Source organism: Macaca thibetana, chromosome 20, assembly GCF_024542745.1.
Source record: "Macaca thibetana thibetana isolate TM-01 chromosome 20, ASM2454274v1, whole genome shotgun sequence".
NCBI classification, from domain to species: Eukaryota; Metazoa; Chordata; class Mammalia; order Primates; family Cercopithecidae; genus Macaca; species Macaca thibetana.
The window spans coordinates 12213182-12239868 of NC_065597.1; the positions used below are offsets into that span (position 1 = coordinate 12213182).

The window sequence follows — 26687 nt, forward strand, 5'->3', positions numbered from 1 at the left end:
TATAGGGGAACCACCCCCATGATTCAGTTATGTCCCACTGGCTCCCTCCCACACCGGTTGGGAATTATGGGAGCTACAACTCAAGACAAGATTTGGTTGGGGATACAGCCAAACCATATTACCTGGCTAATTTGTTTGTATATTTCGTAGAAACAGGGTCTCACTATGTTGCTCAGGCTGATCTCAAACCCCTGGACTCAGGTGATCCTCCTGCCTCAGCCTCCCAAAGTGCTGAGATTATAGGCATGAGTCACCATGCCTGGCTACCATTCCCATTCATCATTGAACTCAGGCTAGGTTCTATGGCCTGGCTTAGTTCAGGGAGTCAAGATCATGAAAGGATACATATGCTGTGTTATTGGATTTGGAGTTTATGTTGATTTTATAAAATGGGAGCCATTGAAAGACTTTAAGGAGGAAAGAAGTAATAATAATTATATTCTGGCAAAATTACTCCGGTCATTCTGTGAAGGATGACTTAGAATGGGACAAGACTTGAAGCAGAGAGACCTATTAGGATGTTGTTGGGGCAAGAGATGATGGTAGATCTTGAACAAAGGCTTACACGTGATAAAGACAGAAAAAAGATGTCCCCAGATAGGAAAGAAAGTGTGAGAACAAAACAGAAGTGGGATATATATGGTGAGAATGAAGAACTGAGACTTAACCTGCCCCTCTGTTGAGGTTGTGTTGGTACCTTGGAAAAGAAAGGCTAGATAGGGTAAAGCCATACCACAGATAGCTCTGAGAGTTGAGCAGAGGAGTCTAGACTTGCCATGATGGCCATTTGGGAATCACTATAGATTCTTAAAGGAAACAGCATGATGATAAATGTATAGGTGTGTGATTGGCAGGGACATGAAAGATGCTGAAGAAAGGAGACCCTAGGCGGGGCACAATGGCTCACGCCTATAATACCAGCACTTAGGGAGGCTGAGGTGGGTGGATCACTTGAGGTCAGGAGTTCGAGACCAGCCTGACCAACATGGTGAAACCCTGCCTCTACTAAAAATACAAAAAAAAAAAAAAAGCCGGGTGTGGTGGTGCACTCCTATAATCCTAACTACTCGGGAGGCTGAGGTGGGAGGATTGCTTAAACCTAGGAGGCAGAGGTTGCAGTGAGCCGAGATCGCACCACTGTACACTCCAGCCTGGGAGACAGAGTGAGATTTCATCAATAAATATATAAATAAATATGCAAAAACTAGATGGGCATAGTGGCATGCATCTCTAATCTCAGCTACTCGGGAGGCTGAGGCAGAAGAATCACTTGAATCTGATTAAAGGGAGGCAGAGGTTGCAGTGAGCCAAAATTGTGCCACTGCAGTCCAGCCCAGGTGACAGAGCAAGACTCTGTCTCAAAAAATAAAAATAAAAAAGAAAGGAGAGCCTGGAGCCTGAGAGAAAGCTGGGAGGTGGTTGTGTGGTATTCCTTGACACAAAGAGATGAGGATTTTGGTTAGAGGAATGGTTAGTGAAAATGGTGAGAAAATGTGAATACTACCAGCAATTCAGAGGAATAAATGAGAGACCATCATCCTTTTTTAAAAAAAATATTTAGTGGGCCGGGCGCGGTGGCTCACGCCTGTAATCCCAGCACTTTGGGAGGCTGAGGCGGGCGGATCACAAGGTCAGGAGATCAAGACCATCCTGGCTAACACGGTGAAACCCTGTCTCTACTAAAAATACAAAAAATTAGCCGGGTGTGGTGGCGGGCGCCTGTGGTCCCAGCTACACGGGAGGCTGAGGCAGGAGAATGGCGTGGGCCCGGGAGGCGGAGCTTGCAATGAGCCGAGATCGCACCACTGCACTCCAGCCTGGGCGACAGAGCGAGACTCTGTCTCAAAAAAAAAAAAAAAAAAAAAAAAAAAAAAAAAAAAAAAATTTAGTGAAAACGGAGTTATAATCCACCCAGCAACTATTCTCACAAAACTATTGAGAGACTCAAAGTAATATATATGAAGTCTCTTATAAATATATGAGTATCATCGCAGAGATAAATTTATCACTATATTTAGTCCTCTAGTGGGGTTGCCAGATACCAAAGTAGGGAAGTGGGACCATCTACAGTGGCAGCCACTGGGCAGGTAAATAAGAATTCGACATATGGACTTAACTTTGGAATGCATTTTAGTTTTCTTTAACAGAAGTGCTATCTGTGACCCTGGAGTCATAAGTAACTGAGTTTTGATCTTGACTGTAACATTTACTAGCATGAACAAGTTATATAACTTCTTTGTTCCTTATCTGTAAAGTGGGGATAATTCTATTAAATACCTGATAGGATGGTTATGAAATTAAATAAGATAATATATGTTAAGTGTTCAGAACCAGTGTCTTTCATGGTAAGGGGTGAATAAATGTTGGTTGCTATTTTTTTATGTGTTATTTTTTAATGAGTACATCACATTGCTGCATTATCCCAAGGCAAAAGTCAACCCTAGTAAGTAGCCCTTCAGTTGAGTAAAATGTGTGATCATCCTGTTCTACTCCAGGATAAAAATCTAAGTAGATGTATTTGTTTCTGTGACAGCCCTTCATTGTTTGCTTTTCAACAGAGATGCTTTGGAAATTACTCATCTTTCCAAGTTATTATTATGTCCCTTTTCCCTCTCAAATGAAGCTTTGTATTCTATGTTAAAAAGCAGAAATCTGGCCAGGCACGGTGGCTCATACCTGTTTAATCCCAGCACGTTAGGAGGCCAAGGCAGGTGGACTACCTGAGATCAGGAGTTCAAGACCAGTTTGACCAACATGGTGAAACCCCGTCTCTACTAGAAGTACAAAAATTAGCCAGGCGTGGTGGCTTGCGCCTGTAGTCCCAGCTACTCTGGAGGCTGAGGCAGGAGAATCGCTTGAACCCGCGAGGCAGAGGTTGCAGTGAGCTGAGATGCGTTATTGCACTCCAGCCTGGGTGACAGAGTGAGACTGTCTCAAAAAAAAAAAAAAAGAAAGCCGAAATCTTGTCTTTTATAATTAGATCTCTTTAAATAGATTCAAGTGGATATTGCAGTTCTTTTCTAAAAATCACCAGCTGCAGGAATCACTGGCTTAGGAGACACAAGATGCCATTGGCAAGGGGTTCTTTCTTTAAAGATAACAACATAATTATGCTTAGATGTTTCAGCATTTTATTCTGCTGTTATTTTTATTTTCAGTGTCTTCATACTTTTGTCTTCTCACTATTCTAATTCAGAATAAATTAAAGCATTCATTTGGATTCTACTTCAATATATGTATGAGAAAGAACACAGAATAATGAAGCACCTGATTTTCTCTTTGCAAGTTTTGAAATAGATTTTTGCATTCATTTTGACTTACGCGCTTGCAAGAGAGTAAACAGTGTAACTGAAATACAGTATTCCTTTTAGGAAGACAATGTTACTTAATTTTCCTCTCCCTGGCTTGATGTAGTAGGGATTGATTCATAGCACTTGAGGGATGGATGATCTGTTAATAATTTAAACATGAAGTTATAGTCTCAATCCACAGGCTTCCTGATTTGTATTTGTCAATATTATGAGGCTAACTAACTCTTGGGCATGCTTTAATGAGTTTGAACTTTTATATATCTAATTAAATTAATTAAATCACAGGAATAGTTTTAATACTTTCATGATTACAGAATTGTAAAGAGCATCTCATTCATTTAAAATATCTAGGATTTTTTTCTTCTTTCAGTTTTTAAAATAAGTTACCATAAACCTAGAATTTTTCCTTCCTGATGATTACATTTCTGGACTTTGTTATAATTTCACCCTTCAAGGAAGTTTCTGGAGGCACTTACTGTCTGGAGCACACTTTTCAGGAGAACCAATCTGTTTGTCTTGTCAGTAACACACTAGGGTAAAGTCAATTATTATAGATTTTCCTCATAGGGTAACTTTGTGTAAACTGAAAGCTTATGCACTGATTAAGCCAATCTTGGAGTTCAATGAGCTGTTCAGATGGAATGAGTAATCTAGTTAATACATAACTATAGAAGTTCTGGCATCTCCTGTTTCAAACTGTCTATGTTTCTATGTTGTTTTAGTTTGTTGAGTTGCCAAAAATCCACTAATACAAAGCATTTCCTGTACATTGTTTTACTCTGAAAGATATTTAGTTATGGTTTTTATTTGCACATCGCTCTGATTTCTGAAGAAACAGAAAGAAAACATCCTTTTGCAAGTTGAAGTGCAAAGTAGGCCTCTGTGTCTTTTTCAGTTCCCCTCACCTCTTTTTTTCTTCTCCTCTCCCGTTTAAAACTTCCCTCTACAGGTCCTTACCCAGGTTTGACCATCTCTAGAAAGTAAACAAATTTCAGACATTGCCCTACCTTCAAGTCTTTCTCTTATTCTTTCCCAGCCTATAAGAAGCAGGTAGTAGATATACTAATATTTGCTAAGAGATGATGGTAGCCTCCTATTGTGTAGCCATTCCTGGGATTTTTTTTTTTTCCCCAAAAGACTGGTTCTTCCTCTGTTACCCAGGCTGGAGTGCAGTGGCACTATCATGGCTCACTGTAGCCTCTACCTCCTGGGCTCAAACAATCCTCCCACTAGAGCCTCCCAAGTAGCCGGGACCATAGGCACACACCACTATGTCCAGTTAATTTAAAAAAAAAAAAATTGTTTTTTGTAGAGATGGGGTTTCACCATGTTGCCCACGCTAATCTCAAACTCCTGGGCTCAAGCAGTTCTCCCACCTCAGCCTCCCAAAACAGGAATAAGCCACCATACCCAGCTTATTTTGTATTTGTATTTTGTATTTTCAATAAGGAGAGTATTTAATCCAAAGGAATAAAGTTTGAATGATTAAATAGAATCCGAGGCAATACAATTTGCTAATAGAAGAAGTATTTGAAGATAAGAAGATCTCTCTGTCTCTTTAAAACATTCTTGGTAGGTTACTTACACCAACAATAGTTGCACTATCAAGTTTCTTTTTGTTTAATAACTTGTCCCACAGGGATCTTCTCATGGTCCCAATCTAAGCCTGTCAAAGTCTATTTACATATAATTTGCATCTAAATCATTCCTACTTGTGTGGTCTGTGTGTGACCGGATAGGGAAAGCTTAAGAGCCCCTGAAATCTTTGCTAACCCACTCCTACTTCAGGGTCACCTCTGGGTTACATTACCTTAAAGAAGAAATGAATGAAAAAACAAAAGCAGCAGATCAACAATTAGCCTTAGGGAGAAAAATGGGTCCTGACATGTAGACACCAGTTGGGGGAAATCTATCCAGGGACTACCCAGCATTCTTGCCCAGTGACTATTGTGACCTGTGTGCCTGGCAAGCCCCATCAAGACCAGAAGATGGCTTTGGCTCCAACACTCTGCAGTGCTCTAATATGTGCATCCATATAGGGCTTTAACAGCTTTCACAAGGCCATTCTCAGTCATCCTTTATGGTTAGGAAATCCGAAGTGTTCCGTTCTTTCCACTTTTGAAAGTGGGAAGGAAGAGGGGAATTTTTTCTCCTCTCCAGGCTAGAATGAATAGGATTCCAGCCCTTCAAGACTACTCAGTGCCAATTCTGGTGTTTGCCCATGGACTAGAACTTATTTTCATTGTACCCTGTTAATTTTTTTTTTTTTTTTTTTTTTTTTGACGGAGTCTCGCTTTGTGGCCCAGGCTGGAGTGCAGTGGCCGGATCTCAGCTCACTGCAAGCTCTGCCTCCCGAGTTTACGCCATTCTCCTGCCTCAGCCTCCCGAGTAGCTGGGACTACAGTTGCCCACCACCTCGCCCGGCTAGTTTTTTGTATTTTTTAGTAGAGACGGGGTTTCACCGTGTTAGCCAGGATGGTCTTGATCTCCTGACCTCGTGATCCGCCTGTCTCGGCCTCCCAAAGTGCTGGGATTACAGGCTTGAGCCACCGCGCCCGGCCTGTACCCTGTTATTTATGCACCATTTTAAGATTAAGTCACTGGCTTCTCTTCTACCCATGCCTTACGAAGTTAAACAAAGAGATGAAAAGTGCAAGGACCTTGAAATGTCAGAGATGTGGGGCAATCCGTTGGCTGCATTTAAGTCCTTTGTTTTAGGACTTAAAAGGGATGAGCCCCTTTTAAATTTTACTTTCTTTTTTTTTTTTTTTTTTTTTTTTTTTTAGACGGAGTCATGCTCTGTCACCCAGGCTGGAGTGCAGTGGCCGGATCTCAGCTCACTGCAAGCTCTGCCTCCCGGGTTTATGCCATTCTCCTGCCTCAGCCTCCCAAGTAGCTGGGACTACAGGCGCCCGCCACTTCGCCCGGCTAGTTTTTTGTATTTTTTAGTAGAGACGGGGTTTCACCGTGTTAGCCAGGATGGTCTCGATCTCCTGACCTCGTGATCCGCCCGTCTCGGCCTCCCAAAGTGCTGGGATTACAGGCTTGAGCCACCGCGCCTGGCTAAATTTTACTTTCTTATTTGTGATACAGGGTTAATAATATTTTATTCTACCTATCTCAGATTCTTGTGAGGCTCAAACAAGATAATAGACATAGAAGTATTTTGCAGATAAAGAGGCTTACAAATGCACACAGTAGTGTTTTATTCCACAGCATTTTATATCTGTGCTGCACTGTAGCTGCATACATTATATTAACTAAGATCCCTCCTCTGTTCATAAAGGGCCATGTGGAGGAGGGAAACTGAAGTCAGAACAGAAATGATTTCCCCAGAGCTGAAGGGGAAATTCGAGGCTGAAAAGTAACTGTTGTTAATAGATCACAATTTACCTATGAATTTTTTAATGATGAATTTCATCAAAAATTAATTGCATTTAAATTATTTAATTCTTTAAATGGCTTTTGGAGAGGAAATCCTGCCTGTTAGGATCTGCTGTGTCAATCTAATTTCCTTTGGACCTTGACAGAAATTGTAAACTGTGTTGACTCTGGCTCACACGTGGTAATAAATTGTATTCATGAAATGTTACAAGAAACCAGTGATTCTTCTATTATATTTCTTAACAGTAGTGAGGTTGAGTTCTAGGCCCTGAAATGCATGAAAAAAGAGTAGATGTTAGCGAGCACAAATAAAGGGCACATGAACAGAGTCAGATCTATATTTTGTCCCCTGTTTCCTCGTTGCCTGGATCAAAAAGATGTTTCTGCTGAGGGCATGTGGCTCTCCAGGGTGTCATCCCTAGAGATCCATACACTTTAGTACCCAAATAAATGGTATCCAAGACAGGAGGAAAAGTAGTTTATCTGGATCCCTTTTTTCAGTAACTGATTTCAGGAGGTCAATTATGTATTACATCCTTTGACCATTTTATGCTTTTACCTTTTTTCTCCCCAAAATATTTAATATCAAACTGAAAGTTTGATGTTAATATCAAACTGAAAGACACAGAGTACAGTCCTGAAGAAAGGAAGAGCAAACTTCAACTAGTTAGACTACAGGGGGGATTTAAACACTCTAATTGAGATCCTGGAGCCTGGAAAGAAGATTAAAATTCAAAGACACACAGAAAAAGACTCCAGTTCTTCATCTCTACTTCAACCTGGTCCATAGAGGAAATGAAATAAAGAACAGAAGAGGTTTGGATTGAGCAAAACAAAAAGGTTGGAGCACAGAGGTTTTTAACTTCTGGCCTAAGATCTTAACATCTGTGGGTTAATGTCTGTCAAATGTCATTTGATGCAGCTATACATGGAAACTATGGAATATTGGACCAAATGGCCCACTGTGTTTAAGTGTCACAGGGTGAATCCCAAAATTAGGGTTCATGGCGGCCATGAGGATTCTTGGCCTCACTCAGGAAGGAATTCAAGAGTGAGCCAACAGAATAAAGTGAGAGTAAATTTATTAAGAAAAGTAAAGGAATAAAAGGATGGCTACTCCATAGGCAGAGCAGCAGCACGGACGACTTGACTGAGTATACTTATGGTTATTTCTTGATTGTATGCTAAACAGGGATGGATTATTCATGAGTTTTCCAGCAAAGGATTGGGGAGTTCTGGAACTGAGGATTCCTTTCCTTTTCAGACCACATAGGGTAATGTCTGGACATTGCTATGGCATTTATAGACTGTCATAATACTGGTGGGAGTTTCTTTTAGCATGCTAATGCATTATAATCAGTGTATAATGAGCAGTGAGGATGACCAGAGGGTCACTTTTGTTACCTTTTTGTTTTTGGTGGGTTTTAGCCGGCTTCTTTACCACATCTCATTTTATCAGTGGGGTCTTTGTGACCTGTATCTTGTGAAACCAGTCCCGCTGACCTCTTATCTCATCCTGTAACTAAGAATGCCTAACCTCCTGCGAATGCAGCCCAGCAGGTCTCGTGCTCGTCTTATGTAGCACCTATTCAAGATGGAGTCACTCTGGTTAGAACACCTCTGACATATTTCCTCCCTCCCTTTTACAAGGGCACCCTTAATCCTAAGAGTTGTAAAGGGATGAAGATCCATCTTCTGTAACTTCTTCAGGCTGAATGGGGGCAATGATATTCTTACCTAATTACTAGGGTCTCTTGTATTCAAGGTAGAGAGGAGCTCAATGAGAAGGTGTTGGTATGGTGAGGGCCATTCATAACTGAGTCTCAACAGAAGGTATAATCTGGAAGATTCATAAGTGTTCAATTTAAGAAAATGTTGAGTAGGCTTATCCTGCATTCCTACACAAAGAGTACAATGACAATATATTCCACAGCAGTAAAGCAAAATAAGTGAAATTATCTCAAGTAAACTAAATAAGAAGGCTTTTCATGAACTGAGCAATTGTAACCAAGCTGATGTGAGGTCATGCCCAGAACTAGAATACTCATCCAGATTTTCACATTACCCATCCCTATTGTTTCTTCTGAGCAGCCGCCAGAGATCACTGGTTGGTTCACAGGAGTAAGCAGGATCCGTCTATATTGCAGGAAAAATTCAAAAACAATGGATGTGATTAGAACCTAATAACAGGTATACCATAGTTTTTGAATCATAATTTTTCTCTCTCCAGTCTCTCATTTTTACTAAAGACAAATCATGGTAGAACCAGTTTGTTTGCAAAATAAGTTTTTGTCTTATTAAACTTGGCCTGATCATGTATATAAAGTGCTGCAAGAATAATTATTTGCCGTAGAAACTCCTTTTTAAATTGTCTTTGATGAAACATTGTTCCATAGAAATCCCAGACTTTATTGATTAACTGAGACAAGTCTCACTCTGTCACCTACGCTGGAGTGCAGTGGCACAATCTTGGCTCACTGCAGCCGCAACATCCCAGGTTCAGGCCCTTCTCCCACCTCAGCCTCTTAGTAGCTGGGACTACAGGTGTGCACCACCACAGCTGGCTAATTTTTGTATTTTTTAGTAAAGACAGTGTTTTGCCATGTTGCCCAGACTGATCTTGAACTCTTGAGCTCAGGTGATCCTCCCACCTCGGCCTCCCAATATGCTAGGATTACAGGCATGAGCTACCATGCCCAGGCTTCTCAGACTTGTATGAGCCTTGAATCCAGCCACGAATTCATCTGTGCCTGCAAATACTTGTATGAGTTGGGTGAATTCCTCTTTTCTTGAGATCTCAAGATAACCTGTATCTCCTGGGCCTGTCAGAAAGCAACATTTTTTACTTACTGCAGTTCAGGAACTCTGTACAGGGACTGTGTAGATAAGATATGAGGCCAGTTTTCCTAAGGGGCTTTTATTGGCTCTATGAGTCAACTTTGGTCCCTTAAAACAGTCTTTATATTTGAAAGCATGCCGTTCCAGTCAAAACCTTGGTAAAATAACCAGTGTCTCTAGTTGTGTCCTATTACAAAAGAAAACAGGTTCTTATTACATTTATGCAAATAATGGCATTGCCATAAATTAACAATACTCACAAATAGTTTCCAAATTCTGGAGAAATCAGATAGAGAAAAAGAAACATGCTCCATATTTTGTTTTTGGACAAAAACTTTGTTTTATACTCCTTATAGGGGTATACTTTACTCAATTGTTGAAAGCTGTAAATAGCTCAAAAGTTTTTTTGAGTCTGAAAAACCAAACAGAAAGAATCAGCAGTGTTTTAAGCAAAAAATCATAAAAAGATTATTTTAGTATTTTATTATTTCAATCAATGCAATTAATTCCTGTTTTGCTTGATATCTATAAACACATTAGCTTTCCAAGAGAGTCTTGAAAGTTTTTTTCTCTGTTTTAGTGGCACACTTTCCAAAGCTATCAGAGATGTATATTGAAGAGTGCTTGTCAGAGTCCTATACCTGATTACAAACCATCTTTTGTAGAGGATCAAAACAAGACACTTATCTGTGGATGACAAAAAGTCTTAGGGCAACCACAGCCGAAGATGCGATTAGCAAGGAAATGTGGTTACCTCTGTGGCAGAAAATAATTTAGCATAACAATTATAATTATTACTGATAATGTACACTAAGTCATAATCAGAATTATAGGAGTTTCACATAATTTTGGAACACATACCAGTAACACATTTATACAAATACAGCCCAAAGAAAGTCAAATACCATTGTATATTTAACAGTGCTTCCTGTATGCTTTTAATATACCAAATATGTCATTTTTAGACTTTAGGGGACCTAATATCTAAAAGTAATAATTGAGTCAGAAAAAAACTTTAGAATTTGAGTTTGGAAACTTGTCAAGTGTCAAAGGTTTAAAACACTTGATATTATAAAATAGAATCACAGGTCGTTTATTTAGCTAAAATAACTCAAAGATTTCAAAAAGACAAAAACTTTTACTCATTGATGAAGGGAAGACTTAGCTTTCCAGACAAGATCCAATAAAAACAGCATGAGGTCAACTGAATCTCTTTTCTCTCCTCTTTTTTTCCTATAGTTTATTTTAAAGGTAAACAAAAATCTCTCTCTTTTTTTGTTTTTTTCTTTTTTTTTTTTTTTGAGACAGGCTCTCACTCTGTTGCCCAGGCTGGAGTGCAGTGGCACAATCTTAGCTCACTGCAACTTCTGCCTCCCACGTTCAGGCAATACTCCTGCCTTAGCCTCCTGAGTAGCTGGGATTACAAGTGCATGCCACCACACCTGGCTAATTTTTTGTATTTTTAGTAGAGATGGGACTTCACCATGTGGCCAGGCTGGTCTTGAAATCCTGACCTCAAGTAATCTGCCCACTTTTGCCTCCCAAAGTGCTGGGATTACAGGCATGAGCCACCAAGCCTGACCAATATTCTTTTAATTTTAGTCAACTTGCTTCCACACAGTTCTTTACAAGGTTAAATTTTCACAAACCTTCTACAACTTGTTTAAGCCTTTAGTTTTATCCTATCTTTTTAAATTTAAAATGATTCTTACACCCCCTAAATTAGACAAAATTACTTTATTTTTTTAAGGAAAAAAACACATTCTCATGCCTTTTTACCAAAAACATGTAATTTTAATTTCTTTAGTGTAAGAAATTTTAATTACATACCAGGTGCAGAGCCTAGGATGCAGGACAGAACTGCCTATAACGTCTGACTCTTGCCAGCACAGTTAGGGGGAAATGGCTCACCCTCTATGTTCCCAGGCCTTATCCTGAATTAAATGGCTCTAACGCAGGTAAGTTGAACAATTACCAAAAGTCATAGAAACAGTTTATGACCTTAAAGCGTTTAGCAAACCTGATATCTGACCTGCATGATTTAGACCAAATGTCCAAATTTTGAAGACATTTTTATTTTATTTTACCAGTAATCTTTAAACTTTCTTTATTTTTAAAAGACTATTAGTTATACGTACTAAAAGGCACTAAAGTTTTTATTTTTCTAGCAAAGTATTTAAGTCTTATTTTTCTTTGTGCCTATTATTTAGAGCTCTTTTATTAAACATTATACATACAACACATATAAATACACAGACAGAAGATCCAGTAGTTGTAAGATTTCTCATTTGCCAGTTTTTAAGTTTCTCATTAAAGCCTGCAGTTTCTAGGGCCAAATCAGTAGGCACAGCTAGAAAACAAAACAGATCTCCAAAAATCAAGGATCCCATTTTTACACTAGATTCTGGATTCCTAAAAAGAAAGGAACACCATGGGAACAGACAATGCAATGCTTTTACCTTGCATTTCACTGCAAAGACGTTCCCCCAAGGCTGGTGTCCAATCCAAAGCCAATCTGCCCATTCCCCATTTCATACCTTTTAGGTACCCAAGAGCATGCTTTTTTCATTTAAATATGAGAAGAAAGAAGTATTGGCCTTTAGTAATAACTGCTCACTGTAAGCAACTGCCATCAGCTATTCCTAAAAGTATATGTCCTACCTAGCTGTTGTACCATGGCTAAAAGTTCTCTCATAATGCAAAATAATTTCTGATACCCCCAAAAGTAAAAAAAAGATCAAGTAACATGATGCAAAGCAGAGCAGAGCGTTAGATTTTGAGAGGGACCTGTCTACTTACAGTTTTTGGAGTTCCATGAGGAAAACAGCTTTTTCTTCCAAAACGGGATCTGTGACATCTTCTATTTTTCTCCCAAGGAGTCCCAGGCTGTCAGAAATTACCATAGGTCCTCTCATGTGGGCATCAAGGGTAGCAAGAAAAAAGACTGGAGAAATAATTCAGTTGACTGAGAAGAAAAACAAACCAAAAAAATAAGATCGAAGAAAAGGCATAAAACCCTTTAATTTTTATATATATAAAACTTGGGTGATATGGTTTGGCTCTGTGCCCCTACCCAAACCTCATCTTGAATTGTAATCCCCATAATCCCCATGTATCAAGGAAGGGACCAGGTAGGAGGTGACTGGATCATAGGGATGTTTTCCCCCATGCTGTTGTCAGGATAGTGAGTGAGTTCTCATAAGATCTGATGATTTTATAAGACAGTTTTCCCTGGTCTTGCTTGCTCTGTCTTGCCTGCTGCCATGTAAGACATGCCTCTTCCCCTTCCACCATGATTGTAAGTTTCTTGGGGCCTCCCCAGCCGTGCAGAGTTGTGAGTCAAACCTCTTTTCCTTATAAATTACCCAGTCTTGGCTGTATAAAATGGACTAATACATTGGGTATCTGTTTTTAATTAAGCTGACTTTTAACAATAGAGCACTTTTTTAAAAAGTCCTTTTGGGTCAGGTGCGGTGGCTCACGCCTGTAATCCCAGCACTTTGGGAGGCTGAGGCAAGCAGATCACCTGAGGTCAGGGGTTTGATACCAGTCTGGCCAACATGGTGAAACCCTTTCTCTACTAAAAATACAAAAATTAGCTGGGTCTGGTGACACACACCTGTAGTCCCAGCTACTCGGGAGGCTGAGGCACCAGAATCGCTTGAACCCGGGAGGTAGAGGTTGCAGTGAGTTGAGATGGCACCACTGCACTCCAGTCTGGGTGACAGAGCAAGACTCCATCTCAAAAAAAAAAAAAAAAATCTTTCTAAATCTTTTTTCATTAGACTTTAGCCAGGACAAGCAGCCAACACCTCTGGCTTTTAAGCCCTTTTTTTCCCCCTCAAAGGTATTCTTCCAAGTAAAACAAAAAAGCCTTAATGAAGGTTATGATTTAACCATGGACGTACGAGGTGTCTCCAAAGAGATGGCAAGCAGTTTTTATAAGATCTAGAATCACGCCTAAGGTAGCTCAGAGAAAAGAAAATTCAAGTCAGGAAATCAGCAGCTGTCCATAGAGGGAAAAAGAATAAATAAATGGCGAAAGTCCCACAAGTGTCAAATCAAAAGGAACTCATTCCCTAAGCCAGGAGTTTAATCCAGGCCACCATCACAAAAGAGCAAAGCCTTTGCTACTGAGCTACAGCAGAAGGTAAGCACCATATTGTTTTCCCCAGGAGTCTAGAGCAGCCATTTTTGAGCTTGTGAAGAACATACCTTTTCAATGGAAAAGAAAACAGATTTTACTGTAATTCTAGCACTTTGGGAGGCTGAGGTGGGTGGATCACAAGGTCAGGAGATTGAGACCATCCTGGCTAACACAGTGAAACCCCATCTCTACTAAAAATACAAAAAATTAGCCGGGCGCAGTGGCGGGCGCCTGTAGTCCCAGCTACTCAGGAGGCTGAGGCAGGAGAATGGCGTGAACCTGGGGGGCAGAGCTTGCAGTGAGCCAAGATCATGCCACTGCACTCCAGCCTGGGCGACAGAGCGAGACTCTGTCTCAAAAAAAAAAGAAAACAGATTTTAGAATTAAAAGTCAGTATTTCTTTCAGTCTTACTGAAAGCAAACCAATACTTTAAAAAACATGTTTTAATATAGGGGACCAAAATTTAGATAGACTATTATAAATACATTTTCTTTCATTGTGGTTTCTTTAATTATATTAAAAAGTTTAGGCCGGGCGTGGTGGCTCATGCCTGTAATCCCAGCACTTTGGGAGGCATAGGCGGGTGGATCACAAGGTCGGGAGTTTGAGACCAACCTGGTCAATGTGGTGAAACCCCGTCTCTACTAAAAATACAAAAATTAGCCTGGTGTGGTGATGTGCGCCTGTAGTTCCAGCTACTCGGGAGGCTGAGACAGGAGAATGGTGTGAACCCGGGAGGCGGTGCTTGCAGTGAGCGGAGATCACGCCACTGCACTCCAGTCTGGGCAACACAGCGAGACTCTGTCTCCAAAAAAAAAAAAAAAAAAAAAGTTTAATAAGTTATCTTTTATGAACTTTATCACGACTTACGTAGACCATCTATGACATGCTTGGACCTTTTGACTTGTGGTATACTTTCTTCTTTCCTAAATAATCAGTCATTCTACTTTAGAACAAGAATTTACCATACAAGATCCTTTCTTTTTTTTTTTTTTTTTTTTTTTTTTTTGAGACGGAGTCTCGCTCTGTCACCCAGGCTGGAGTGCTGTGGCTGGATCTCAGCTCACTGCAAGCTCCGCCTCCCGGGTTCACGCCATTCTCCTGCCTCAGCCTCCTGAGTAGCTGGGACTACAGACGCCCGCCACCTCACCCGGCTAGTTTTTTGTATTTTTTAGTAGAGACAGGGTTTCACCGTGTTAGCCAGGATGGTCTCGATCTCCTGACCTCGTGATCCACCCGTCTCGGCCTCCCAAAGTGCTGGGATTACAGGCTTGAGCCACCGTGCCCGGCCACAAGATCCTTTCTCACATAAAATTTCTTTTGTTTATAGCCTTCCTTACCAAAAATACATCTTCATATCCATAACTTTCTACTCATCTCTCTCCCCTACTTACTGTTTTTTTTTCTTTCTACCTTGTTTCTATTTTCTTCCTAAATCCACATGTTAAACCCCACTTTAAATAACATCTGAATTGGCAAAAAAAAATTTTTTTCAATAACACTATATCTTCTTTGGCACATTTTACATACAGAATTATATATGAATTTTTAGTAATCCTAAATTTTAATGAGTTTAAATTAAAAGAACTTGAAAAATGCTTGGACTTACTTAATTTATGAGTGCTCTTTTATTTATAAGTCAATTTGTTACCCTGTAGACAATATATAACATAATGTGAATACACATAAACACACATGTATATATGCACACACACAAAGATCCAATAGCTTTTATCTTGAAGCTCTAGTCATGAGATAGTAATACAAACTCACTGTTTCGTAAAAGACAGCTAGATCCAAATTATTTCTTTTTTTTTTTTTTTGAGATGGAGTCTCACTCTGTCACGCAGGTTGGAGTGCAATGGTGCGATCTTGGCTCACTGCAACCTCCGCCTCCCAGGTTCCAGCAATTCTCCTGCCTCAGCCTCCTGATTAGCTGGGATTATAGACACTTGCCACCACGCCCGGCTAATTTTTGTATTTTTAGTAGAGATGGGGCTTCACCGTGTTGGTCAGGCTGGTCTCAAACTCCTGACCTCATGATCTGCCTGCCTCAGTCTCCCAGAGTGCTAGGATTACAGGCAAGAGCCACCGTGCCCAGCCCCAAATTATTTCTCTGACAAAATCGGGACTTGTCCAAATGGCTAAACTTTGTTTGCTAATTTGAATTTGCTGTAGTTGCTTAAAGGGCACCTTAACAGCAAGTCCTTCAGGACTGTTGTCCCCATGTCCAACAAGGATCTTTACTAGACATAGAACTTTTTCAATCTATCTTTCTATCCAGTTATCTACCCCTGCAAATTCTCACCTCCTGCATCAAATCATTAAATGAAGTGACAATAAGACAAGAAAATGCTGTTACAGAAAACAATAACTTTAGAATAGAAAACAAGAAAAAGTAAGACCAGGATTCCCCTAGGGTGAGACTCTAACCCACAATTCTAGAGGGAATGCCAATTCTGAACACTGCAGAGCATCTGGCATGGATGACAAACATACTAAATGCTGAAAACCCCAGAACACCTCAGGAGTGTCCAACAGTGAACCCCAAAGGCATGAGACCTAACACAGTTGGGGGCCACAATATAACATGACTCTGGCATCCCAGGATCAACACAGTGGGGGACCACTCACAACCAAGTATCTTGCTTTAAACAACTGCCCAACTATCCAAAGCAAAACTACAGAGAAGGGGTGACAGGGTGGGCTACTAAGGAAGTGACTGGCCAGGTGTGCTCCCATCTGGGGCACCCAGACAATGGGAGGCTGCAGTCAGGCTCCTAAGCCAGAGGTCTCATGGCCACTTTCCCATCTACTCAAAATAAAGGACAGAGAATCCAGGCCGGGCACGGTGGCTCAAGCCTGTAATCCCAGCACTTTGGGAGGCCGAGACGGGTGGATCACGAGGTCAGGAGATCAAGACCATCCTGGCTAACACGGTGAAACCCTGTCTCTACTAAAAAATACAAAAAACTAGCCGGGCGAGGTGGTGGGCACCCGTAGTCCCAGCTAATGTAGTCCCAGCGACTCGGGAGGCTGAGGCAGGAGGCAGGAGAATGGTGTAAACCCGGGAGGCAGAGCTTGCAGTGAGCTGAGATCCAGCCACTGCACTCCAGCTTGGGCGACAGAGCGAGACTCCGTCTCAAAAAAAAAAAAAAAAGGACAGAGAATCCAAAATCGAAATTGAATAAAAGGTAGCGGCCAGGCACGGTGGCTCACACCTGTAATCCCAGGAGGCCAATCCCAGGAGGCCAAGGCAGGTGTATCACCTGAAGTCAGGAGTTTCAGACCAGCATGGCCAACATGGTAAAACCCCCATCTCTACTAAAAATACCAAAAATTAGCCAGGCACCTGTAATCTCAGCGACTCAGGAGGCTGAGGCAGGAGAATCACTTGAACCCGGGAAGCAGAGGTTGCAGTTAGCCGAGACCGTTCCATTGTACTCCAGCCTGGGCAACAACAATGAAACTTTGTCCCCCCCAAAAAAAAGGTAGCAAGTTGAATCCTCATTTTACCCAGCCCCTGTTCAAGGTGGAGCTGCTCTGATTTGAATGCCTTTGATATAAGGAGCTCCAAGAGTCTGAATCTGGAGTGTTTTTCTTGCCTTGGTTAAGAAACTTTTAAATAATACTAATATTTTTTCAAAAACAGAAACAACGAAAATTTAGAAGGCTTTTACAAATGTTACTCATTAAATGGCCGGCTCTGAAGCAGTAAAGACTGAAATTATATTGTCACCATCGTTTACTGACAAATAAGGAAAGGAAGAGCTGGCAGAAGCGATGCCAGTCAGAAAGCAGTGGGAAAGCCCTGGGTTCTGCTTGGCTGGTGGTGGAGGCAGGACTCGGTTCCTATAGTGGGCGGATTACCAAAGAATCCAGATCTCCTGCCTCCTCTGTTTGAGGGCAGCGATGATTGTGAATTGTCTGTGAGATTAGTCCCAAGCCTTTGGTCTCTGAGTTTTTGGGAGGCAGGGATGTGTTTCATATTAGATTGTGCTTACACACATAGACTGCTTCTTTTCTAGTATGTGAATATTTTTATATGTTGCTTCTGTTTTTCCAGCTTCACTGAAAAATAGATTCTCCAGTCCTTCCATTCGCAAAATTTCATTTTTAAAAAAACAGACTTCTGGCTGGGTGCGGTGGCTCACGCCTGTAATCCCAACACTTTGGGACGCCAAGGCAAGTGGATCACCTGAGGTCAGGAGTTCGAGACCAGCCTGACCAACATGGTGAAACTACATCTCCACTAAAAAAAAGAAAACAAAAATTAGCCGGGCATGGTGGCACATGCCTGTAATCCCAGCTACTCCGGAGGCTGAGGCAGGAGAATCCCTTGAACCTGGAAGGCGGAGATTGTAGTGAGCTGAGATTGCACCACTGCACTCCAACCTGGGTAACAGAGCAAGACTCTGTCTCACAAAAAAAAAAAAAAAAAAAAAAAACCAAAAACACACTTATTGAAATAGAATTTATATACCATGTAATTCAGCCATTTACAATGTACAGCTCAATGTTGTTGTTGTTGTTGTATGCTCACAGACTTGTGCAATCACCATTACAATCAATTTAGGACATTTGCATCACCCCAAAAGCAACCTTGTATCCATTCCCAGTCGAGCAATCACTACTGTACTTGCTGCTCTAAGGGTTTACTTATGGATATTTCATATAAACGAAATACACCATGTGGGCTTCTTTCACTTAGCATAATGTTTTCTTTTTCTTTTATTTTAAACATGGAACATTTCACGAATTTGCCTGTCAACCTTGCACAGGAGCCATGCTAATCTCTGTATCATTCCAGTGTTGGTATATTTGCTGCTGAGGCAAGCGCAGTGTTTTCAAAGTTCATCTATGTTGTAGCATGTATTGGTAATTCATTTCTTTTTATTGCTGAATAATATTCCATTGTATTTATATGACACTTTTTTTCTTTTTTTTTTTTGAGACTGAGTTTTGCTCTGTCACCCAGGTTGGGGTGCAGTGGCACGATATCGGCTCACTGCAACCTCCGCCAACTGGGTTCAAGCAATTCTCCTGCATCAGCCTGAGTAGCTGGGACTACAGGCATGTGCCACCACACCCTGTTAATTTTTTGCATTTTTAGTAGAGGCGGATTTCACTGTGTTAGCCAGTATGATCTTGAACTCCTGACCTCATGATCCGTCTGCCTCGGCCTCCCAAAGTGCAGGGATTACAGGTGTGACCCACCATGCCCGGCCTGGATATGCCACATTTTTAATCCATTCATCAGTTGATGGATATGTGAATTTTTGTCTATTATGAATAAAACTGCTATGTACATTTGTGTACAAGTTTTTATGTGGAAAAGTGTTTTCAGTTCTCTCAAGTCATATGGTAACTCTATGTTTAACTTTTTGAGGAACTGCCAAACTGTTTTCCAAAGTTTTTCATTTTACATTTTCACCAGCAGTGTAGAAGGGTTCCAGTTTCTTCTCACCAGGGCTTGTTATTGTCTGCCCTTTTGATTGCGGCTCTCCCAGTGAATATGAAATGATATCTCCTTATGGTTTTGATTTGTACTTCCCCAGTGATTAATGATGTTGAGCACCTTTTCCTGTGCTTCTTGGACATTCATATATCTTCTTTGGAGAAATGTTTATTCAGATCATTTTTTAATTGAGTTGTCTTTCCTTTTTGTGTTGTAAGAGTTCTTTATAAATTCAAGAGACAAGTCCCTTACACTTATGTGATTTGCAGATATTTTCTTCCATTTTGTGGGTTGTCTTTTCACTTTTTAAAAAAAGAAGAATAGACTTTTTCTTTCAGAAAAAGTAGACGTTTTTAAGAGCAGTTTTAGGTTCACATAAAAATTGAGCAGAAAGTCAAGAGAGTTTCCATATGCTCCCTCCCCCAACACAGCCTCCTTCACTATCAAAATTCTTTTCACTTTCTTGATGGTGACATTTGAAGCACAAAGGTTTTTAATTTTGATGAAGTCCAACGTATGCATTTTTTTCTTTTGTCACTTTTGCTTTTGTCATCATATGTAAGAAGGCTTTGTCTAACCTAAAGTCACAGAGATTTACTCCGTTTTCTTGTTTTTTGTACAGCTGAGATCTTGCTGTGTTGATCAAAGCCATCACTCCCAGGCTAGTCTTGAACTCCGGGCCTCAAGCAATCCTCCCACTTAAGTCTCCCAAAGGACTGAGAGTTTTACGATTTTATCTCTTATGCATAAATCTGTGATCCATTTGAAGTTTTGTTTGTTTGTTTGTTTTTGTTTTGTTTTTTGGGTTTTTTTTGAGATGGAGTCTCACTCTGTTCCCCAGGCTGGAGTGCAGTGGCACCATCTTAGCTCACTGCAATCTCTGCTTCCCAGGCTCAAGGAATTTTCGTGCCTCAGCCTCCAAAGTAGCTGGCATTACAGGCACCTGCCAACATGCCTGGCTAATTCTTGTATTTTTAATAGAGATGGGGCTTTGCCATGTTGATAAAGCTGGTCTCAAAATCCTGACCTCAGGTGACCTGCCCATCTCAGTCTCCCAAAGTGCTGGGATTACAGGTGTGATCCACCATACCTGACTGAAGTTAATTTTGTACATGTGTCAAGAAGGCGTTTTCATGTGGCTGTCAAGTTGTTCCTGCCTCATTCTTTCTCCATTGTTTTGGCATTCTTGTTAAAAATCAATTGAACATAAATAGGAGAGTTTATTTCTCTTTTTTGAGACAGAGTCTTGCTCTGTATGCCCAGGCTGGAGTGCTGTGGCGCGATGTTGGCTCACTGAAATCTCCGCCTCCCGGGTTCAAGTGATTCTCCTGTCTCAGCCTCCCAAGTAGCTGGGATTACAGGCATGCACCACCACGCCAGGCTAATTTTGTATTTTTAGTAGAGACGGGGTTTCTCTGTGTTGATAAGGCTGGTCTCGAACTCCTGATCTCAGGTGATCCACCCGCCTTGGCTTCCCAAAGTGTTGGGATTACAGACTTGAGCCACCCCGCCTGGCCCGAGAGTTTATTTCTTTTTTTTTTTTTTTTTTTTTTTTTGAGACAGAGTCTCGCTCTGTCGCCGGGGCTGGAGCGCAGTGGCCGGATCCCAGCTCACTGCAAGCTCCGCCTCCCGGGTTTACGCCATTCTCCTGCCTCAGCCTCCTGTGTAGCTGGGACTACAGGCGCCCGCCACCTCGCCCGGCTAGTTTTTTGTATTTTTTTAGTAGAGACGGGGTTTCACCGTGTTCGCCAGGATGGTCTCGATCTCCTGACCTCGTGATCCGCCTGTCTCGGCCTCCCAAAGTGCTGGGATTACAGGCTTGAGCCACCGCGCCCGGCCGAGAGTTTATTTCTTGACCCTCAGTTCTATTCTATTGATTTACCTATTGTTAGGCCAGTATATACTATCTTGATTATTGTAGATTTGTAGTAAGTTTTAAAATCAGAAGTGTGAGTCCTCCAACCTTTTTGCTGTTGTGGATCCCTTCCATTCTTATATGAATTTTAGGATCAGGTCACCAATCTCTGCAACAACAGCAACAACAACAACAACAACAACAACAACAACAAAAGCAGCTGGCATTTTGATAGGGATTGTGTTGAATCTGTGAATCAACTTTGGATATTGCCATTATAATATTGTCCTTCAATTCATGAGCATGGGTTGTCTTTCCATTTATTTGTCTTCTTTAATTTCTTTCAATAATGTTTTCAGAGTATGTGTTGCACTTCTTTTGTTAAATGTATTCCTATTTTATTCTTTTCAATGCAATTGCAAATGGAATTGTTTTCTTATACAGAGTATTCATTGCTAACCTGAATACTTACTTTTGGCATTTGGTGGCAGGAACTGAAGGGCGTATTAGGATACATCAGTTACTTGAAGTGAATTAAATTATTTCATGCATGTACTGAGAATGAAATGGGTATCAGCACTGCTAAGCTGGTGAGGCCACCCCCTACATGACTATACTGTTGATGACCTGATTCCTCTATGACTGTTATAGAGAAAGACTTTCTCTTGCCAAAGTATCTAGAAAGTTTTCAATCATTCTGTGTATCTTATCATTCTATTTGCTACCCTCACTAAATAGAACAGTCCCAGTACTATTTGTGCCATCATTCATTTGGAAGAGAGATTTGATTCCAGAAAGATTATCATACTCTTCATCTGTAGTGAGATTACAGTGACTTTGCACCAGAGTAATGTTATGCTAAAGGCATTGCAGTAGAATATCCACTGGAGATTAAAAACCTCATTCTGTGTTATCAAACAAAGACCTCCATCCTCAGTGAACACATTATCTAATTCTAATCCACCAAGAATGTATCTCTAGTTAAGCTATTTCCTTGCTCAGAAAAGCATTATCAGCTCTGGCTTGTTTACATCTTTAATTTCACACCCTCCATGATTTGACACTGCCTATTTCTGATCATGTTCACCTCTCATTGTGCTCTTCGTTGCACTTACCTGGTACAGCTGCTGTTTTCTAAATATGCCATATATTTTGTCTCTCTACCCCTGCCACCACCTTGCCTCTGCTGCCACAGCTCTGTCTACCTGAAGCAATCTTCCTCTTGTCTGTCTCTATGAGAATCCTTACCATTCTTCAAGATTAGGTTTAAGTGCTCCCTCCTCCATGAAATTTTCCCCAAGAAGAATAGATATCACCCATCCCGTTGCTCTCATCTTGCTTAGTGCCTCTGACTTCCTAGAAGTAGGGACAAAATCTCCATCATCTCTCAATCTCCAGTGCCGTATGGCGTCCCTTGCACATAGTATGTATACATTCAATGTTTTCATTGAATTGGCTAGATGGAAAGATATTTTTTACACTGTAGTTTGGAAATTAAATTCTGATATATTTTCAGGACTATGTATATTCTCCAAAATAGTTTTTAAAATATTGTATTTTCATTTTAATAATAATTCTGAATCACCAGGATCCACGTTATAATCAAGTTGCATTGCACAGTTTTAATGCCCATGTTTGTGTTTGAGAAACACTGGAGTAAAACATTATTCAGAATGTGTGTAAAGTTCTGATTACAGAGGAGTGCTGGCTGTAAGTGATCATTCGATTTTTGGAAAATATAATTGGTTTTAGCCAGCAGTACCTTAATCTGAGGATAAGATATTCTTTAGTTACTTCTTGGTAGAAAATGGAGAGAGCAGTTAGGAATGGTTTTATCTGTGTTCACATGTGTGTCTCAAAAAAGTGGGGGGGGGGACAGGAGGAGAAGGAAGAGAGCCCCCATGCATTAATAATAGAGTTTTGAAAGAATGGTGTAAGAATTTGGCGAAGAGTGGAATTCTTTTTCTCACTTGATTTTTCTCAATTTCACTTTTATGGCCTGTTTTAGTGAACTAGGGGAATGATTGAGCCCTTGAAATTAGCAGGTCCTCTGACTCCAAAAGTTTAGGGTGTGTGTGGTTTTTTTTTTTTTTTTTTTTTTTTGAAACAAGGTCTTGCTCTGTCACGCAGGCTGGAGTGCAGTGGCACAATCATAGCTTACTGCAGTCCTCGAACATCTGGGCTCAAGTTCTCCTCCCACTACAGCCTCCCTGGTAGCTGGGACTACAGGCACATGCTACCACACCCAGCTAATTTTTAAAATACCTTTTTTAAAGACAAGCTTTCGCTATATTGCCCAAGCTGGTCTTGAACTCCTGGCCTCAAGCCATCCGCCCACCTCAGCTGCCCAAAGCTTGTCAGTTCAGATTCGACAGCACCCCTCTGCTATGTAAGCAACTCTTGTTGCTAGTCATTTCAGATCCTTTCTGGAAAAAGATGGGATCTGATATACATAAATGAATCTATCACTCCAGACTTCAGAGTACCATTGAAAAGCTTAATGAAAAATCTTCCAAATTCTAATTTGTTAAAAGAATCTTTTCACAGTGCCAGAATTGATACAGGCAAGTCATAGGCAGGTTAAAATTTTTTCAGCTCTCTCACTTGATTGTTCACCTTCCAAAGCAACTCGTTTTTATCAAGTTCTTTTCAAATGAATCTAGATCCTTCACTGGCTTTCTTGAACACACAGCTGTTTGCTTCTCAATAAGGTTGATTGGTGCTGACTTCCTGAGAATAGGGAGATGCAAATAGCCAGGTGTTGTCATTACCATTGCACAAAGTAGAAGCCATTAGAACTAAGCTAAGATAAACCCCACTCATTAGAATCTACTGGGTAAGTTTCTAAAAGTGGGCTTGGATTTACTGTGTTCATTTCTCTGAAGCTTTTTAGAAATACCTGAGGAGGCCAAGTGCAGTGGCTCACACCTGTAATCCCAGTACTTTGGGAGGCCAAGGCGGGTGAATCACCTGAGGTCAGGAGTTCGAGACCAGCCTGACCAACATGGAGAAACCCCGTCTCTACTAAAAATATAAAATTAGCCAGGTGTGGTGGTGCATGCCTGTAATCCCAGCTACTCAAGAGGCTGAGACAGGAGAATCATTTGAACCTGGGAAGTGGAGGTTACGGTAAGCTGAAATCATGCCATTGCACTCCAGCCTGGGCAACAAGAGCAAAACTCCATGTAAAAAAAAAAAAGAAAAAGAAAAAAAGAAATACCTGAGGAAAAGAAGATGGTCTCTTTAACTTCAGTTTCATGAGTGCCTCTTCATCTAAATATTGTAGTGTGTAGTGAATGCTTTCTGTTTTTTGTGGGGGTTTTTTTGAAATAGAGTCTCGCTCTGTTGCCCAGGCTGGAGTGCAGTGGCGTGATCTTGGCTCACTGCAAGCTCTGCCTCCTGGGTTCACGCCATTTTCCTGCCTCAGCCTCCCAAGTAGCTGGGACTACAGGCACCCGCCACCACGCCCGGCTAATTTTTTTATTTTTAGTAGAGACTGGGTTTCACTGTATTAGCCAGGATGGTCTCGATCTCCTGACCTCGTGATCTGCCCATCTTGACCTCCCAAAGTGCTGGGATTACAGGCATGAGCCACCGTGCCCAGCCATGAATGCTTTCTGAAAATGGAATAGGGGAACTTGGAAATCAGTACCGTTTTTTGTAAAAGCCATTTAATGCATATTTTTAAGGACACAGCAGCATAGTAATGAATGTTTGCCCTTGTCAGGGAACAAATGTGTGCCGTCCTTCATTAAAAGGTGAATTAGGATCTCGGAGCTTTTGGTTCAAATAAGTTTCAACTGAGTCAATAGGAACATCTCATCTGGATAAAGAAAAGTACAAACAAACATGCAACAACAACCGAAACCAAAGAACCCCTCCTGGATGGGATAATAGTGGTTTTGTTGCCTAATCAGAAACTAGAAATAGTAGTGGGTATCCCAGAACCCTAGATTTTAATTCATAATCAAATGGGTTAGCCAATAGTTGTGAAATACACTCGGCATGTAACCCCTTCTTGGAAGCTACTACTGTAAGTAGTTACACACCTTTTTTTTTTTTTTTTTAATAGGTTGGCACATATAGTAAAGATGACTCAGCTCTTTGGGAAAGTTATATGTATTTATGCTGATATTATAGGAGTCATGCTGTATACCAGGTTGTTGTCTCAATAAAAATTGGAATTAGAAGAAAGAAAATTATTTGGTTTAATTTTTTCTTTTGTTATACTTGGTTATACAATTGACTTTTGAGTCATTTTAAATACACGTACGCAGTGGCTCACACCTGTAACCCAGCACTTTGGGAGGCCGAAGCTGAGGTGGGAGGATCACTTGAGCTCAGGGGTTTGAGACAAGACTGGGCAACCTGGCAAAACCCCTTCTCTACAAAAATATACAAAAATCAGCTGGGCGTGGTGGCATGCGCCTGTGGTCCCAGCTACTCAGGAGGCTAAGGTAAAAGAATCACTTGAACCTGGGAGGTCAAGTTTGCAATAAGCCATGATTACACTACTGCACTCCAACCTGGGTGACAGAGCAAGACCCTGTCTCCAAAAAAAAAGGCGGGACTGCCTTAAGTTCCTTTTTTCTTTTTTTTCTATTCCAAGACCAGGTCTCACCCTGTCGCCCAGGCCAGAGTGCAGTGGCACGATCTCAGCTCACTGCAACGTCCACCTCCTGGGTTCAAACAATTCTTGTGCCTCAGCCTCCCGAGTAGCTATGACTACAGGCATGTGCCACCATGCCTAACTAATTTTTTATATTTTTAGTAGAGACAGATTTTCACCATGTTGGCCAGGCTGGTCTTGAACTCCTGAGCTCAGGCAATCCGCCTGCCTTGGCCTCCCCAAGTGCTAGGATTACAGGCATGAGCCACTGCGTCTGGCCCCCAAGTTCCTTTGTTTTGACAAATGTAACTTTTTTGATGTTTCATATTGATAGACATAGGATTGACATTGAAGTGCTCTACAACTTTATAAATGAAGAGCATTCCAGTGTTCATATATCAGTTAGAATGTTTTTGGCTGCAAGTAACAGAAATTTGCAACTCAAGTAGCTTAACAAAGAATGAATTATCACACATAACAAAAATTCCAGGATTGGTAATTCTGTAGCTCAGTGACATCATTCAAGACCCATATTCTGGCTGGGCACGATGGCTCAAGCCTGTAATCCCAGCACTTTGGGAAGCCGAGACAGGCAGATTATGAGGTCAGGAGATCGAGACCATCCTGCCTAACCCGGTGAAACCCTGTCTCTACTAAAAAATACAAAAAACTAGCCGGGCGAGGTGGCGGGCGCCTGTAGTCCCAGCTACTCGGGAGGCTGAGGCAGGAGAATGGCGTAAACTCAGGAGGTGGAGCTTGCAGTGAGCTGAGATCTGGCCACTGCACTCCAGCCTGGGCAACACAACGAGACTCTGTCTCAAAAAAAAAAAAAAAAAAAAAACACCCATATTCTTTTTATCTTTCTCCTCTGTCAACCACAGCTTATGGGCCTTATCCTTTAGTTCCTCATGGTTTCAAGTTGGTTGCAGCAAACTCTAAGGCAACCCTAATTCATGTATCCTTATGATAGCCAAAGGCAAAAAAGTTTTCTCAGAGTCTTCTAGCAGACTTTCCTTCACAACTCATTGTCCAGAACTGGGTCACATGTCCATGCCTAAACCAATTAAAGCAAAGGAAGATGTCC

The 26687-nt window shown here is 41.1% G+C and overlaps 1 protein-coding gene, 1 long non-coding RNA gene and 1 pseudogene across 4 annotated transcripts in view; 1 reads left to right on the forward strand and 2 right to left on the reverse strand.

The window, feature by feature from the left end:
• The window catches only part of TANGO6 (transport and golgi organization 6 homolog), a 260400-nt gene that overhangs the window by 162240 nt on the left and 71473 nt on the right, over positions 1-26687 (forward strand). The window lies entirely within an intron of this gene.
• Positions 1-26687, reverse strand: part of LOC126944103 (uncharacterized) — a 100164-nt gene that overhangs the window by 22642 nt on the left and 50835 nt on the right. The window lies entirely within an intron of this gene.
• On the reverse strand, positions 18418-18517 carry LOC126945190 (uncharacterized; annotated as a pseudogene).